Raw genomic sequence first — 17,742 nt, 5'->3', positions numbered from 1 at the left:
TTTTTTTTATACAATGTGAGTACAATACTCAGTGAGTGAACAAGAAGGGAACAAACATACCATAAGGAATATTTATCGAAATCATGATGCATTCATTTTCTCAAAACCATGCAATTGTTTTAGCTCCTTTAAACCCCTCATGTAAACCCCACATGAGTAAATCACTTTACAAAAATCCATGCTTAACTATGCTACCAAAGAAATGGGAAATATGGCAAAAACCCACAAGTTAGCAAAATGGACAAAAAGTGTCTCGCTGTAGCGAACTTCATTCTTGTTGCAGCGAGAACCAAAACATCAAGGAAAAAGTCTCATTTTTCCCTTAAAACAAGTCATCCTGCTAAAATAACAATAGCAACATGTAACACATGTAAACTTCCAAATTTCAACAAAACAAATGCTTACATGTTTGCATTTACAACCATATACCCATCATCAACATGCACACCATCCCATCATCATCATCTCATATGCAACGGCTTATGCGTACTCCCACTCGCATATAGTCGAGTCAACAACGGCTTATGTGCACTCCCACTCGCACATAATCGGGTCAGCAACGGCGTATGTGCACTCCCACTCGCACATAACCGGGTCAGCAACGACTTATGTGCACTCCTACTCGCATATAGTCGGGTTAGCAACGGCTTATGTGCACTCTTACTCGCACATAGCCGGGTCAGCAACGGTCCATCCCCGAAGGGCACGGTGGCATAACATGGTACCCATCAGAGCACTTGGCAAGAGGTGCACTTCACTCCGGATCACGAAGCAACAGAGCAGTCCCTTCCCTTCTCTTCCAAGCTCCTGGGCGGAGAGTCATACTTCGCCACAGATCATATGTGACATCCCCGAAGGGCATGGTGGCATAACATGGTACCCATCAGAGCACTCGGCAAGAGGTGCACTTCACTCCGGATCACGAAGCAACGGAACAGTCCCTTTCCTCCTCTTCCAAGCTCCTAGGCGGAGAGTCATACTTCGCTACAGATCATATGCGACGGCTTATGCATACTCCCACTCGCATATAGCCGGGTCAGCAACGGCTTATGTGCACTCCCACTAGCACATAGCCGAGTCAGCAACGACTTATGTGCACTCCTACTCACACATAGTCGGGTCAGCAACGGCTTATGTGCACTCCTACTCACACATAGTCGGGTCAGCAACGGCTTATGTGCACTCCTACTCACACATATCCGGGTTAGCAACGACTTATGTGCACTCCTACTCGCACATAGTCGGGTCAGCAATGGCTTATGTGCACTCTTACTCGCACATAGTCGAGTCCAAATCAACATGCAAAGAAGCATCCAATGCATATCATGCATTTTATCATATTGTGATAACACATAAACCATTGTATAGCACATTTTCACAATATAAAATCATTTTACTAAAAGCTTGTTCCCAAGGTATATTTTCTAAGACAAGTTGGATCGAATCTTTCATATTCCCCAAAACAAGTTTGAAATGCAAGTCCACTCACCAGTATTAGGAGTAGAAATACTTTTATTTTCAGTTCGCGGGTACAGTCCTTTACCCGTATCCAATGGCTCACCACCTAGCCATAATCCATGACACATATTCCAATTAAATTGTGTCAAACAGTCATAAGCTATTTCAGGTTCGATATATATATGATATGAAATGAAAAATGCACGGGTAGCCATCTAGACCCGGTATTAGCCTAAGTCGATTTTTCATCCCATAAATTGGCCAATGCGTCCAATTTCACTCCAAATTAATCCATTTCTCCTCTAATACCTTAATTTACCACATACCATTTAAATAAAGCCAAATTCAGCATTAGAACCCTCACAGTTCCTAATAGAAAAATTTGGTCATTTGGTGCACTAGCACCGAAAATTTTTCTACATAACCGTTTCACCTTAATTCATCATTTTCCAAGCCATTTTCCTTGAAATAAAAACAATCCCGCATTGATATTCAGCACTCATGGCTCGACCAACAAGGAACCCTAGAGAAATTGAATATTTCTTTTGTGTTTTTGTTCATAACCATGCTTAACTATCCCTAAACACTAACATAGTCTGAAATCAAATTATTCCAACAACAATTCCTCTTCCATACCCATTTTTCAGAATTGAATTCATCATGATAACTCAATATTCAACCATGGAAATCGAGAACAAAAGCATGGGTAAGCTAGGTATCAAGGAGAATAAAAGAAATTTTAACTTACCTAGCTTGTTTCCTTGAATTCCAACACTTTCTCTTTGATTTTTCCCACCTAGGGCTTGTTCTTCCTTGGTTTCTCTTCTCTTCTGGTTTGGCTGATCACTATGGGAGAAATGGGCTGATTTTTATGCCTTTTATAAAGAAAATAATGAATGGATGAAATATTGACACATGTCACCATTCCATTGGTCCATGTGTCATACTTAGCCATTAAGCAATCTCTCTCTACCACACATTTCTCATGTTTATCCATTTACAGGATGAATAAAATCCCTTGGCCTTGACAAGTGCTGGGGCAAAAAATTTACTGATTTGCCCCCGAGGTGGAAAAATTACGATTTTGCCCCTATACATCGAAATGTATCGAAATCAAATTATTTTACTTTTCAACCTCAAATACACTAACATTGATCAATATTAACCAAATGGGGCAAAAAAACTCATTTTTTAATTGAGCTTGACAGGGTCTCACATTTTCATATCATTTAATTCTTGATCAAACGATCTTTTTCTCAACTCTTCTCTCTTCCAAAATGTGTTGGAGAAGTCTTTTTTAAACTTGGAAAAAGTTTAGTCATTGGTGATGATTTGGTGGAGAAACTAGTTGTTTTTCTTGTCTTTTTCATATTTAATGGCTATTTTTGGAGTCTGAAAATCAATTCTTTTTCTTGAGAGTTCTTCTTTGGTCCAGAGCTTTTTACTTTCAAAGAATTTATTCTTTATTCTTAAGAAGTCAATTCTTTTCGTCAAAGAATCAATTCTTATCTCTCTAGATATCATTTATTCTTGGTTGAGAATCAATTCTTTCCTTCCATATATTGGTTCTTTGTGCATCCAGTCTTCCTAGAATCAACTTCTTAACTATTGGAATTGACTCTTAAGCTCTTAAAAACTTGTCTAAGTATTCTATCTTGCAAGAATCAATGTTTCCTTTCACAAAACAACTTCAAATGTTGGTCAAGTAAGAAAACATAAAAACATATCAAAGCATTCAAAGATCACTCAAACTATTTAAGGATCATTTAGACAAAAGATTTTGATCATTTTTGTCATGTCAAAACTTTAATGATTCTTAAGCTATTAAAGCTAACAATCTCCTCCTTTCTTATATGAAAAAAACCTTGAGCAAAATTTGCCGGTAAAATACTCCCCCTAAATAGTTACAAGGTTGAAAACTTTGAAGATTAAATATTCCTTTTTCAAAGTGCAAATTTTCTAAAAATCTCTCCCACTTTTTTGTTATATAAAAAAAGATAGACATACAATGTCACAACCCGGTACTCTCTTCGAGCCCATTACAACCATCACGACGTCTCGATGGACATTCATTGCCCGGAATGCCAACCGGAACCTTGCAAGGCTTTAACATCAGTTTTCGCACCTTCCTTGTGAGCAACACGTGTTAAGTATCATGTTTTGACAGATTATAAACTATTTCCAAATCAAAACAATAGAAAAATAATTTTTTTCTCACAAGGACATTTTGGTCATTTTTCCTCAAAAATCTCGAAACTAGCTAAAAATATAGTATCCAAGTGGAAAACTCATATTTCATAATCAAAAATAAGTTTAGATGTCTAAAACATTCATTTAAAGTGAAACTATACCTATTTGAATATAATAAAAATATTTAATAAAATATTTTGTTTTCTTATAAAACAATATTTATAGAGTTACCGATATATAATTTTTGTAGCATAAAAGTTAAATAAACTTATACATACTGTAATACAAATAACCAAAGTATAAGATTTAATTTACAATCACAAGTGAGCCCCCGAATAACCAAAAGTAATAAAGGCGATTAACCTACAGTTTGGAGGATACAAATCCAATGGTAGCTCTCGATGAAATGAGCTATCTATCGACTGTCTTGAGCCTGAAACGGGTGGAAAGGAGGGTGGTGAGATTATATAATCCTAGTGAGTAAACAAATATCATCTAAAATATCTAAAGCTGAGTAAATTGAGACGATTAAAATAAATCATACTACTGTAATTCATCACCTTTCAACTCGTTTCAACCAAATAAAATCAATTCATTTAAATCGAGTAATCAACATGTCTTATGAATTTCTTAAACTTGGTTCGTGCCAAAATTATTCTCATACTCAGTTGTCAAGGATACCTTGGCCTAGGGCTATCCCAACAGAGTCCGTCAAGGCTGTTAAAAAGTCATGTACGCATAAATCATGTTTTTATTTTGAAACATAGTCGTTCCTTGGCGTTGGCCGAGTTCACCCTCACATGGTCCTCTCCAACCTAGGTAAGAATATAATGGGATTCTATGCCCCTCTAATAGGTTGGTCCACAGAACCCGCCATTGCAGTGACCAATCTATAACCCACCAATTCAATAAAATTCAACAGCATGACATGGCAATTTTATCATTATCCAGCCTATCAAGGCAAACAACAGTTCATATATGTTTAGCACAATTACCAATCCAGCCACTCATGCCCACATTATCATAAGCCATTCAATTCAGACCATGATTTATAACACAGTAAACAGTCTCCAATTACTCCATTTTCCAAGCCATAATTCAATTTCAAGACAATTTTATAAAATCATTTCGTTTAATCACATTTTGCTTATAAAACATAAAGATTTTCCATTTAAACTCATTTTTCATAAAATCTCAAAATCGAATAAAAACTACTTTAGATAATTAAGACGATAATAAGGTTACTCACTGTACCAGGAGTTTGAAATACTCCTATTCTCAATCTTCTGACACAACGTCTTTACTCTTGTTAGAGGGCTCACCACCTATATACAATACACGACACATAATTCAATATACTGTGTCATACCATTATAAATCTATTTCAGGCTCTTTACTAATGCATGAAATGGAATACAAATTGTTTGGATTATCGTCTAAACATTGTGTTCTACACAAATTCAATTGTGTACCTAAATAAAACGGTATTGTCCTATCACTCGATTAATTGGCCAATATGTCCAATTCAACTCCAATTAACTCCATTTTTCTTCCAATTCTCCAAACCATCAAACACAAGTCAAATAGCATAAAATTTAGCAAAATCATCTTTACATTTTCTCTTGAGAATTTCGGCCATGGTGGGTGCATCAACACTATGGTTTTTTCTACTTGATTTTCTCACCATAATTCATCATTTCCTAACCAATTCACTTGAAATAAAAATAAAAATCATCATCAATATTCCACATAGAGAATTCAGCCAATGAGGGTTATGGAAGAACATGAATTTTTCTTGCTTGATTTTCATGCTACACATCACTAATCAACTAAAAACACTAGAATATCTTAAAATCTAACCCAAACAACCATCAAAATCTCTCTCTAAGTGTTCGTCCAACAAGAGACCCATCATGAAATCATGTGATTTAACCATGGAAAATGCAAAAGAATGAATGGGAAAGGTAGATCACAAGTCAAAATCAAGAAATTTTACCTTTGATTGCTTGATTACTTGAAATCCACCAATTTTCTCTTGAATTTTCACTCGAGGGTTTTTGTTCTTCTTTTGTTCTTGCTATGGCCGGCCATAAGAATGAGAAATGAGCTGATTTTGTGCTAATTTATAAGGAAAATAATAAAGAAATAAAAGCTTGACACTTGTCACCTTACCATTGGTCCATTTTTAAATTCTTAACTATTAAGCTTTTTTTCTCCACCACATAAAATCCTTCAATTATCCATGATAATATTGCGTAAAATCCATGTGCTAAACAAGTGTTGGGTGGTGTAAAATTACAATTTTGCCCTTGGGGTGGCAAAATGACTATTTTGCCCTTTATGCTTGAAAAATGTCAGAATTAAAATTTGTCACTTCTCAAACTAAAATTATGTTCTAAATAGTCAATCTTAATCAAAAACTTCTTCTAACATTCCAATTTTACCCTCAAGTGGTAAAATTATCATTTTGCCCCTAGGTTATGAAAATTCCAATTTGACTTCAAATCGGTCCTCGAACTCCGAATCACCATTTTAAGTAATTCTGGGGTTTTAAAATTCTCAATTTCATCTTAAAATCTCTATTTGGACTAGTTCGAGGCTTAATTCAACTTAATTATACCATTCGGTACATTGCCATCCTTTAACGATTTTCGAGGTACCCAAGTAAGCAAATATGCATTCTTATGTAAGAATGGCATAATAAACATATTGTAGAGTCGGGCTTGACATACAATAAGTTCAATTTGCAAAAAATGATAAGCACAATAAGGAATATATCAATTTGTTAAAAGAAGGTATTCAATAAGCACATTTATTAATCTCCCACCAATATTCAAAGCCAATACTAATTAATAGATATAAAAGCTCCCTTTTTCTAAAAGCGAGTAAGCATAAAATCAATTGTGAGGGATATAATCCTTTTCAAGTTCATTTTATCAATTGGTAAGGCACTAATAGAAGCTCCTTCTTGTTGCTTGCTAATTTATCAAGATAATTTACTTTAAAACTTTTATCAAATTAGCAAAACATTATGAAAGTGCACATGGTCAACAAGTAATATAGTAGTGAGTGAGTTATCGTCTCCACAGGGACTTGTATCTAAATTCTTGTTAATTACTAAAATTGGGCAATCTAATCTTATCCAAGGAAATCTAGTTTGGAAATTAAGTGAAAATGAAAATTAAAGTAGCGAGGCTAAACTAGTGAAGTAAGCTAAAAAAATGCGAATAAATTGAGTTGGAAAACAATTGGGAAGTACCTAGGATTATGGTTTCAATTAATGCTTCATTAAGACTTAAGATTGACTAATTACCTACTTTTATGAAAAAATAATGCTAGCCTAGAATCCTTAAACATGTACGATTCTCTATTGAGATATCGTACAATGGCCTAACTTAATTTAATTCTCTATATGTCTATCGCTAATTAATTAAGCTAAGTTCCTTAAATATAGGTCACATAAATTGACTGTATATGGTTAATAGGTATATGTCTACCCTATTAACAAATCACCCAATTAATTCCTAATTGCAATGATCATATACTACCCAAACCATGGTCTTTTTAGACTAACTTTGTCATGTATTATCTAAAAACTCATACACATCTTATTGGTGATCAGCTAATAAAATGGGAAATAAGTGCAGATTTGAATAAAAACTAAATATTCCATAAAACATGAAATAGTCAATCAAGCATCCAAACTATACATTAATATCCACCATAATCATAGAAAAGAAAGTTTAGCTTAACATTCCAACAGTCCATAATAAAATTTCAGCAAAACTAAGCATTTAAACAAGGAGATTTAGAAAAGGAAAAATAAAGCTAGTCAAAGAAAACTCTTTTGGTGTAACTTTGTCAAGCTTTTCTTCAAAATTTTTTTTTTCTTTTTTCCTTGTGGAAAGCTCTTTTTTTGTCTCTGAAGTTGCTTCTCAAGATGCACCCTTTCAGCCCTAAAAAATGAATGTATTTATACCCTTTTTGATGGCCATTTGATGTAAAATCGAATGGCAAAAAATGTGCAGAATTACATGTCGGCACCTAGGCACCTAAGGGCTGGTGCCTAGGTGCCCAAGGTTCTGTTTTGTGGCTTGTTTGAACATACTAGATAATGCATTCGGCACTTAGTCGCCCGAGCTTCTATCAACACTAATTGTAGTTTGCTATAGTCAGTAAACTTTCTCCACATTTTTGACGATGATCCCTTCTAAACTGGGTGAAGTGATAAACATCAAAGTTGTAGCTCTTCCTTTTAATTTGCTATAGGTCCAAGTATATTCACTTTAAAGCTTAAGCACATTTAAGAAGGATATAATTAATTTAAAGCTCAAGTGACAAAGAGACAATACAAAGCTTGATGTAAATTTAAAGCTAGATGCCAATTGAGAATACCTAAACCTTGATATCAATGATTAAAAGGAAACTTGATATCAATTGTGCATTTCAACACTCAAGCATAAGTGAGAGACATTATAGCACATTTTGTGTTAGAAAGATATTACCATTAAGAAAGAACATAATTTGTTAAATTCTCACCACAACTTGCTGTTGAAGATACCAAGTGCTAATGACACCGATCTTGATAAGCTTTCCCTTAATAAATCATAAGCTCAACACAAATTGCTTGAAGAGTTCCTAAATATGTCCAAGGAATCATTAGTCATCAAGTATCATTCCTAATCATTTTCAAACATTAATAAACATTCTTTAATTTTCATCAAGAATAATCATTAAGCATTATCGAGCACTATCAACTAAGCAATTTCAAAAGAATTCACCAAGTCATATAAGAATGATAATTCAAGAAGAATTTTCACAATAAGAACATATTATCAAATATTAAAGAAATATGATCATCAAGTATTTTTAGCAAGTATTCTTCCAAAGCAAGCATTTCAACAAATATTCTCCAAATAATGTATAAAATTATCAATTTGAATAGAATATTCACATCAAGAGAAGCAACATTATCAATGAAGCATTGCCAAAGCATTTAGCTTTTGTTGTAATCATATAAGAAAAATATTATATTCAAGTAAGCACAAGCATGATTACAACAGAAATTTTTGGCTATCTTCATTAATCATGATTCCAATATGTTTCATGAAATGCAAGCATGGTTTTACTCTTCCTAATATATAGACATATACAAAAAATTATGCAATTATTGAAGTTCAAAACACATGCTATTTCTTAATAATCTTTATACTTCATGAGTGATAGCAATTGTTATGGAAGATAAAACACTCAAGTCATGAATATATTTAAAGTAAACATCCAATGATCAAAGAATACCAATTGTTAAGATTCAAGAAATAAGCATTTAGTTGGTAACCCATAAGCTCAAGTTGGATGCACACAAAGTCTTTAGATCATATAGACATTCAAGCTTATGGAAGACATAGTCAACATTTCAAGGCACATTCAAAGGATTTTTCAACTATGTCAACATTTAATACAATTCATGATCAAACTTGACAATCAAATCCATATTCAAAAGTATAGTTCAAGTCAAGTATTTTAGATTTCAATCATTAAGTGTTAGCTTTAATAGATTGAAAATTATTAGAGTTTTGACATAACAAAAATGATCAAAATTTCTTGTCTATGTGATATTTGAAGCTTAATCACTATTTTAATATTTACTTCTTTATATGCAACATGAGGACCGTTTAATATAACATTCCACACATCTACAGCCATAGATTGAATAAATATTTTCATACATTTCTTCCAATAACAATAGTTAGTACCAACAATAAGAAGTGGCCTTTGGATTGACTGCCTTTCACCAAGCACAGGTCGTACCCTCCATTTTGATGATTTGAGCTCCTACTATGGATCACTCAAGACTATTAAACTTGTAAAAATTAAGCTCATGCTCTGATCCCAATTGTTAGTAGTATGAGCTCAATGCAAATAATGCTAAAAAGGGGCTGAATTGGTATTTTAAGAATTTTTTTGGAAACCAAATGTACAAAGTAAAGTCTTTTTAAAGCAAGTTTCCTCCTTGTGTTGAAAAACAAACTAAGTGATTTTTCTCTAGGGGAAATATCAACAATAAACCATAAAGCCTAAAAATAAATCGAGACACAAGGATTTATAGTGGCTTGGCTTTTCAAGTGCCTACATGAATTCCCTTTATCACCACCCAAATTTTGGGCCATGACCAGCTCATGGGCCCAATGGACGTAGTCCACTAAGCCCAAGCAAGCCTATTAATCTGACATGTTCATCATTCTATCGTAAGCTGCTAAGTCATATTTCATAACTTAGAACCAAAATAATATTGAACATTGCCATCTCATATTGGCATACCGAACAAGTGTATATACATTGTCTACAACATGTATCTTAATAATTTGCATTAAGTTCGTCTATACACAACAAAATAATAGTCGACTTCCAGAGGAGAGACTCAGACGAATGTACAGCTACTGAATGTCGAGACACCTACCAAAAGATGGACACAAGTCTACAAAGACACCTCGTTCTAGTTACCGACTGCCTCGTGATCTGAAAACATGAAGTTAAAAACGGTGAGTATAAACCCAGTGAGTGAACAAGGAAGGGAACAAGCATACCATAAGGAATAATTTAAAATCATGATGCACTTGTTTTAAAACAATGCAACTTAATTTCATTCATATTAAAAACCCCTCATTAAACCCTTATATGATTAATCACTTGGTAATGAGGAACCCATACATAACAAATAATTTGAAAAATGAAGGCTTCAGTGATACACCAACAAGTCAAATGCTACGACGAATCTTCGCTGCAGCGGGAAGACATCCTCGCTGTAGCTACACTGTAGCGAGAATGAATTTTCGCTGCAGCGACGTTGGGATTTAAGTTATTAGCCGAACGAGGGTTTCTCAACCGACTGAGGGTTTCTCTCAAAATTTCCTCATTTCAAACTTAGTTAGATAATCCCCAAACATGTTGGAAGTCCATGCTCCACTAGGGTATAAATGAAATGGAAAAATATGGCAAAACCCCACGAGAAAGCAAAATGGACAGAAGGTTTCTCACTGTAACGGAATTTCGCTGATGAAACAGAGATTTTCTCGCTGCAGCAAGATTCTTTTTCGTTGCAGCGAAATGCTACAGTAACTTTCTTGCTGTAGCGAGATTCATTCTCGCTGCAGCGAGATCCAAATCTGGTGAAAACCCTCACAACTAGAGAGTTTCTCGCTACAGCGAGAACAGAGCAACAAGAGAAAAGTTTCCCTTCACTCAACAAAAAGGCCATCCTGCTAAGCCAACAAAATCAACATACAACACATGAAAATTCCCAAAGTGCAATGTATCAAATTTCTCATATATGTCAATCATATATCACATTCATAAGCTTTCATTTGATAAGTCTAGATATGCATAATTACATAGATAAACATCAACGTCATCATAATCACACCCGGCTCATGTACATCCCCCCACATCGTGCACATAGCCGGCACCATCATGTGCATCCCCCCACATCGTGCACAATGAGTGTCATTGTGTGCATCCCCCCACATCGTTCACACGGGCACTATCATCATCCATCTCTCACGCCACCATCATCACCGGCATGTACATCCCCCCACATCGTGCACACACACAGTTACAGTCATTATACACAATATCATTCATCATGCACAACACACACATATATATATATATCATCATAATGCAATAGTACATGAATCCACAGTAATCACATATCACAACATAAAACCATTCAGCAAAAGCTTGTTCCCAAGGCACTTGTTTTTATGAAAAACTTGATAATTCATTTAAATGGGTGGCAAATACATTATATTTCCCAAAACAAGTTTTGAAGGCAGTCCACTCACCGGTATTTTGTAGAGCCTTTAGTTGACTCTAATCCCCGTAATGATCCAAATGGAATGATGGAACTTTGTTGGAACCTACCATTACATTAACATCACCATTATGTTAATTCACATAATATAAACCCTAAAAGCTATCTTTTAGCTAGCTTTCAATTGCCATTTTAAATGGCTATCTATGTTCACTATCTTAATTACTATAAAATGAATGAACATCCTTAACAATAAACAACTCATAATCCCAATTACTAGCCATTTTCTACAGCTAAAAATCGAATTTAGTTCATCACTCACCCTTGGGTTTCTTCGTAGTTGAATTCTCTTCCAGTAGCTTCCAAACAAATGGGGTACTTCTCTCTTTCTCTTTCTAAAATGCCCAGCTAGTGAGAGAAAGTATGGACATAAGTTGTATCAAGGGTTTTGAAGTGAAAGAGTAAAAAAATTCAAGGGTTCCAGTCAAAAGGGCACAAAGGTATGAAAATTAAAGCTAGAGAGAGAAAATTATACAAGCTCCATATGAAGCTTCCATGGAGGTTTTGAAGAAACGTGAGAGGGAAGAAGGAAGAAGAAGACAAGCTGCTTGAAATTCAAGAAGCTGCTGAAAATCCAAGATATTTATAGGCCAAACTTATCCATTCCCTTAAAATTATGAAAATGCCCTTGACTAGTTTACTTGTTCTCATGCAACCCTTTTTGCAATCTTTTTACTCTTTTAACACTAAGATCAAGTCCATAATGGTCTAGACATGTTCGGGTTTGCGAAACTTTTAAAAGTTTTGACTCGGGTGCAAAATGACCATTTTGCCTCTATTGTGAAAATTATTGTCATTTCTAGTTTTCTTCGTGTTTTCGTCAGTACACATCATTTATGCAGTCTTATGCCTATTTAGACCTTAAAATATCATAAAACTTTCTTCTGGGAGCTTATTAGAGAAAATGATGAAACTACTCCTGGCTCGTATTATTACATCTGTGCTTAGTTATAAGCCTATAGAGGTTGGGGTCTCACATTTTCCCCCACTTAAAGAAATTCGATCCTCGAATTTAAATTCAGCTATAAGATAACGTACCTCTAAGTATCAAAGAGGTGTGGATATTTGATTCGTATGTCCTCCTCGGCTTCCCACGTTACCTCTTCACTAGTGTGGTTTCGCCACAGTACTTTCACTAAGGCTACATCCTTCGTACGAAGCTTTTTAACTTGCCTATCAAGGATAGTTACCGGTTGCTCCTCATAGGTTAAATCATCTTGCAACTGAATAGTTTCATACTGTATAACATGTGATGGATCCGAATTGTACTTCTTAAGCATGGACACATGAAACACGAGGTGAATATTCGAAAGGTCTGATGGTAATGCCAAACAATATGCCATTGCTCCAACCCTTTCTAAGATCTCGAAGGGTCCTATATACCGAGGACTTAGCTTCCTTTTCTTGCCAAACCTCATTACCCCTTTAGTTGGCGAAACTTTAAAAAATACGTGATCTCCTACTTGGAACTCCAAGTCTCTCTGTCCGTTATCAGCATATGATTTCTGTCTACTTTGTGCTGTTGACATTTCTTGCCGAATCATGCGTATTTTCTGGGTTGTGTCCTGCACCAACTCAGGCCCGAAAAGTTTCCTTTCTCCCACCTTTAGCCATCCAATGGGTGACCTACATTTTCGTCCATATAATGCTTCAAATGGTGCCATTTGGATGCTAGTTTGGAAACTGTTGTTGTAGGCAAACTCTACTAAGGGTAGATATTGATCCCACCTGACCCCAACGTCTATCACACAGGCCCTCAACATATCTTCCAATGTCTGTATGGTTTGTTCAGACTGTTCATCAGTCTAAGGGTGGAAAGTTGTGCTGAAATCCAACTTAGTGCCCAATGCTTCCTGCAACTTTCCCCAAAACCTACTAGTAAACTGAGCTCCTCTATCAGATACTATAGAAATAGGGATGCCATGAAGCCGTACTATCTCATCTACATAAACTCAAGCATATTGGGCAGCCCCACAAGTAGTCTTAACCGGAAGAAAATGAGCTGACTTTGTTAATCGATCCACTATGATCCAAATCGAGTCATAACCCCCACTAGTTCGAGGCAAGCCCGTTACAAAGTCCATAGCAATATGCTCCCACTTCCACTCGGGGCACTGGTAACGACTGTAGTAGCCCTGCAGGCTTTTGATGCTCGACCTTAACCTGCTAACAAACTAGGCACTTGGAGACAAACTCAGCTACATCTCTTTTAAGTCCTTCCCACCAATACACCTCTTTCAAATCTTGATACATCCTTGTAGCCTCTAGATGTACCACATAGGCTGCCATGTGAGCTTCCTCCAATATTTCTCTCCTCAACCCGTCACCATCAGGCACATAAAGTCCGGTTCCATACCTCAACACTCCATCTGTGCCTTTGGTAAACATTTTTCCTTTCCTTCCCTGAGAATCCTCTAAGGCCTTAGCCATAAACTCATCTTTACTTTATGCTTTTTTGATTCGGTCCATTAAGATAGGCCTTACTCTAAAATGTGCTAGCAATGCATTTGTCTCCGCAACTTCCAAATACACATCTATGTCTCCCAAGCTATGCATCTCCCTAATCAAGAATCTCCTATCTGTGGAGATATATGCCAAGCTTCCCATGGATTTTCGACTCAAGGCATCCGCCACTACATTTGCCTTACCGGGATGGTAAAAAATAGTACAATCATAATCCTTTAGCAACTCCATCCATCTGCGTTGCCGTAAGTTAAGATCCCCCTACTGAAATATATACTTTAATCTTTTGTGGTCTGTATATATCTCGCAAGTCTCACCATACAAGTAATGCCTCTAAATCTTTAAGACAAACACAATCGCTGCCATTTCCAAATCATATGCGGGGTAATTTTGTTCATGCCTTTTAAGTTGCCTAGATGCATACACAATCACCTTCCCATGTTGCATTAATGCACACCCTAAACCTACCTGCGATGCATCACAAAATACCGTATAACCCCTCGTGCCTTACGGTAGGCTTAACACTGGAGCTATGGTGAGACATGCCTTAAGCTTCTCAAAGCTATCCTCACAAGCATCAGACCACTCAAATTTTGTATCCTTACGTGTCAGCTTAGTCAGAGGGGCGACTATGTTGGAGAAGTCCTTCACAAAGCGACGATAATAGCTAACCAAACCCACAACGCTTCTAATCTCCATAACTGATGTTGGCCTTGGCCATTTTTCCACTGCTTCAATTATCTTTGAATCACTTGTACCCCGTTCTTAGATACCACATGTCCCAAAAATGCAACGCTTTCAAGTCAAAACTCACACTTGGAGAACTTGGCATACAATCGATGTTCTCTTAAAATTTAGAGCACTATCTTAAGATGCTGCTCATGCTCTTCCCTACTCCTCGAGTAGATCAAGATATCATCAATAAACACTACCACAAACATGTCCAAATAAGGCTCGAACACTCGATTCATCAAATCCATAAAGGCTGCAAGAGCATTCGTGAGCCCAAATGACATCACCAAGAACTTGTAGTGCCCATATCTTGTTCTAAATGTGGTCTTTGGTATATCTTCATTTCGGATCCTCAACTGATGGTACCCAGATCGCAAATCTATCGAAGAGAAACATTTTGCTCATTGTAGTTGATCAAATAAATCATCTATTCTTGGAAGAGGATACTTATTCTTCACCATCACTTTATTAAGCTGTCGATAATCAATGCACAGCTTAAGTGACTCATCTTTCTTCTTTACAAATAACACCGATGCTCCCCATGGGGATACACTAGGACGGATGAAACCTTTATCCAATAAATCCTCCAACTGATCCTTAAGCTCTTGAAGTTCTGTAGGTGCCATTCTATATTGGGGTATGGATATAGGTCTAGTGTCGGAAATTAAATCTATGCAAATTCAATCTCCTGCTCGGGAGGTAAACCTGGTAGCTCCTCAAGAAATACATCCACGAACTCCTTCACCATCGACACTTGACTTACATCTCCAACCTTCGCCTGTGTATCCCTTACAACAGCCAAGTAACCTATACAACCCTGTCGTAATAATCTTTTGGCGATATGACCGATATCAAATTAGTTGGAGCGTCACTCCTATCCCCCTGAATACTAAATGATGGTTCACCGGGGAAATCAAATCTAACTAATTTATGATAGCAATCCACACTAGCATGGCAGGGTGATAACCAATCCATCCCCAAGATCACATCAAAGTCTAAGGTGTCTAACACCACTAGATTCACCGAAGTGTTTTTGTCCTTGGCTCGCACTACACATGATTCATATTCCCATTCAGCCACAAATACCTCCTTTAAATGAGTAAACACCACTAATTGTTCCTCTCTCCTAACATGATCTCTACCCAACCGAGATGCAAAACATGGAGAGATAAAAGAATGGGTAGCACCAGGATCAAATAGTAACCGAGCATTCATATTACAAACTAAGAGAATACTTGAGACCACGGCATTAGATGACTGGGCTTCTTGCTGTGTTAAAGCAAACACCCTCGCCTGGCCTTTACCAACAGAACTCTAATGTCCGAACTCAGATGGCCTGCCCTGAGAGGAAGTACCAGCACCTCTACCTCTCGATCCACTAGTCTCCCGACTAGATAAGGTAGCAACTGAAAGAGCAGACGAAGCTGGCTAGGCAGAACCACGTGCAGAATCTTGTGATTGATGAACCCTCGGACAATTCCTCATAATGTGTCCAAGTTGACCACACCCATAACAAACTGCCACAGCACGTAAGCATCATCCACTATGTCTTCTCCCACAAGTATTGGAAGGGTGGATAACTTGACTACTCTGTCTCGAATCTTGCTACTTCCTAGCACTGTAAGTTCTCTGTCCCGTCCCAACACTAGCACTAGGCAGGTCACTCCCCTGTTGGGTTAATCGTGAATCCCTTTGTGGACCTTGAAGGCTAGAAGAAGAACCACCACTGCTGAAATCTCTACGGCCCTGATAACCCTCTGTCCTAACCCGTTTTGCTCTATCCCTCGCACCCTACTCTCACTGGTCCTCATCTCGATGTGTTGAGCACAATCCACTGCTGCAGAATAGGTAGTGAAATCTCGAGATGCCACAACCCTAAATAATGGCTCCACTAACCCATCCACAAATCTCTGAATCTTCATCTCCTTGGTAGTAACTAGATAGGGCGCATAACGAGGCAATTACGTGAACTTGATGTCATACTCCGACATTGTCATACTCGAGGTCTGTACTAGAGTCTCAAACTCCCTAGCTCTAGCATTACGTACACTGAGTGGTAAGAATCGGTCCAAGAAGACTACACTGAACTCACTCCAAGTCAACGATGCTGCATCCGTTGGTCTACCTCTACATAGAGAACTATACCACTCTTGCGCCATGTCTTCTAATCTGAAGGCGGCTAGCTCGATTGACCAGACACTAAAACATCCCAAAGCCTTACAAATCTTCTCCATCTTATCCAAGAAAACCTAGGGTTTCTCTGATGCATCAGACCCTGAAAATGATGGAGGCTTAAGCTTTAGGAAATCGGGAAGAGAAATCTCTAAGTGACCCTCTCAACCTCCAGATATTGGCAATCGGCCTATCCTTGGGAGCTAGGGGATTCTTGCACTGTAGGTCTCCCTTTTAATACCCTCTGTATATCTTCCATATGGGTCGCCATCATCTCTACAACCCGATTAACTCCCTGTAGGCTTGCGGCCAAATCTTCAATGGTAATACCCCTAGCTGGGCGTCTATCTATATCACCTGAGGACTGTCCCTCCTCTCGCCTACTCACAAGCGTATCAGCCTTCACCGGCCTAGTGGCCCTGCCACGTCTACCTCGGCCTCTCTGAGTGGATGCCAGTGGCCTATCTACCATCTCAATAGGAGCATCTTGCTCCCACATCTGTCTTGAGGTGGCTCGTGTCTTACGTGACATTCTTACCTAGACAAGAGCAAACACTTGTTATTAAACACATTTTATAATCATACTTAAGGCAAAAGGTGGTTTCTAAGATAGGGAATCTATGTGATCCCTTGGTCGTAAAATGTGTCGATATTCACACTTCAAAATCAAAGTTCCCACATAAAGACCCTACTCTCTGCTGGACCAACAAAAGGAAGTCCTATGACCTAGACAAACCTAAAGCTCTGATACCAACATTGTCACGACCCAAATTCTGGGCCATGACCAGCTCATGGGCCTAATGGACGTAGTCCACTAAGCCCAAGCAAGCCTATTAATCTGACATGTTCATCAT

This window comes from Theobroma cacao, chromosome 7, assembly GCF_053813885.1.
Source record: "Theobroma cacao isolate CCN51 chromosome 7, ASM5381388v1, whole genome shotgun sequence".
NCBI classification, from domain to species: Eukaryota; Viridiplantae; Streptophyta; class Magnoliopsida; order Malvales; family Malvaceae; genus Theobroma; species Theobroma cacao.
The sequence above is the reverse complement of the archived record's forward strand: the minus strand, read 5'-3'. Positions refer to the sequence as shown.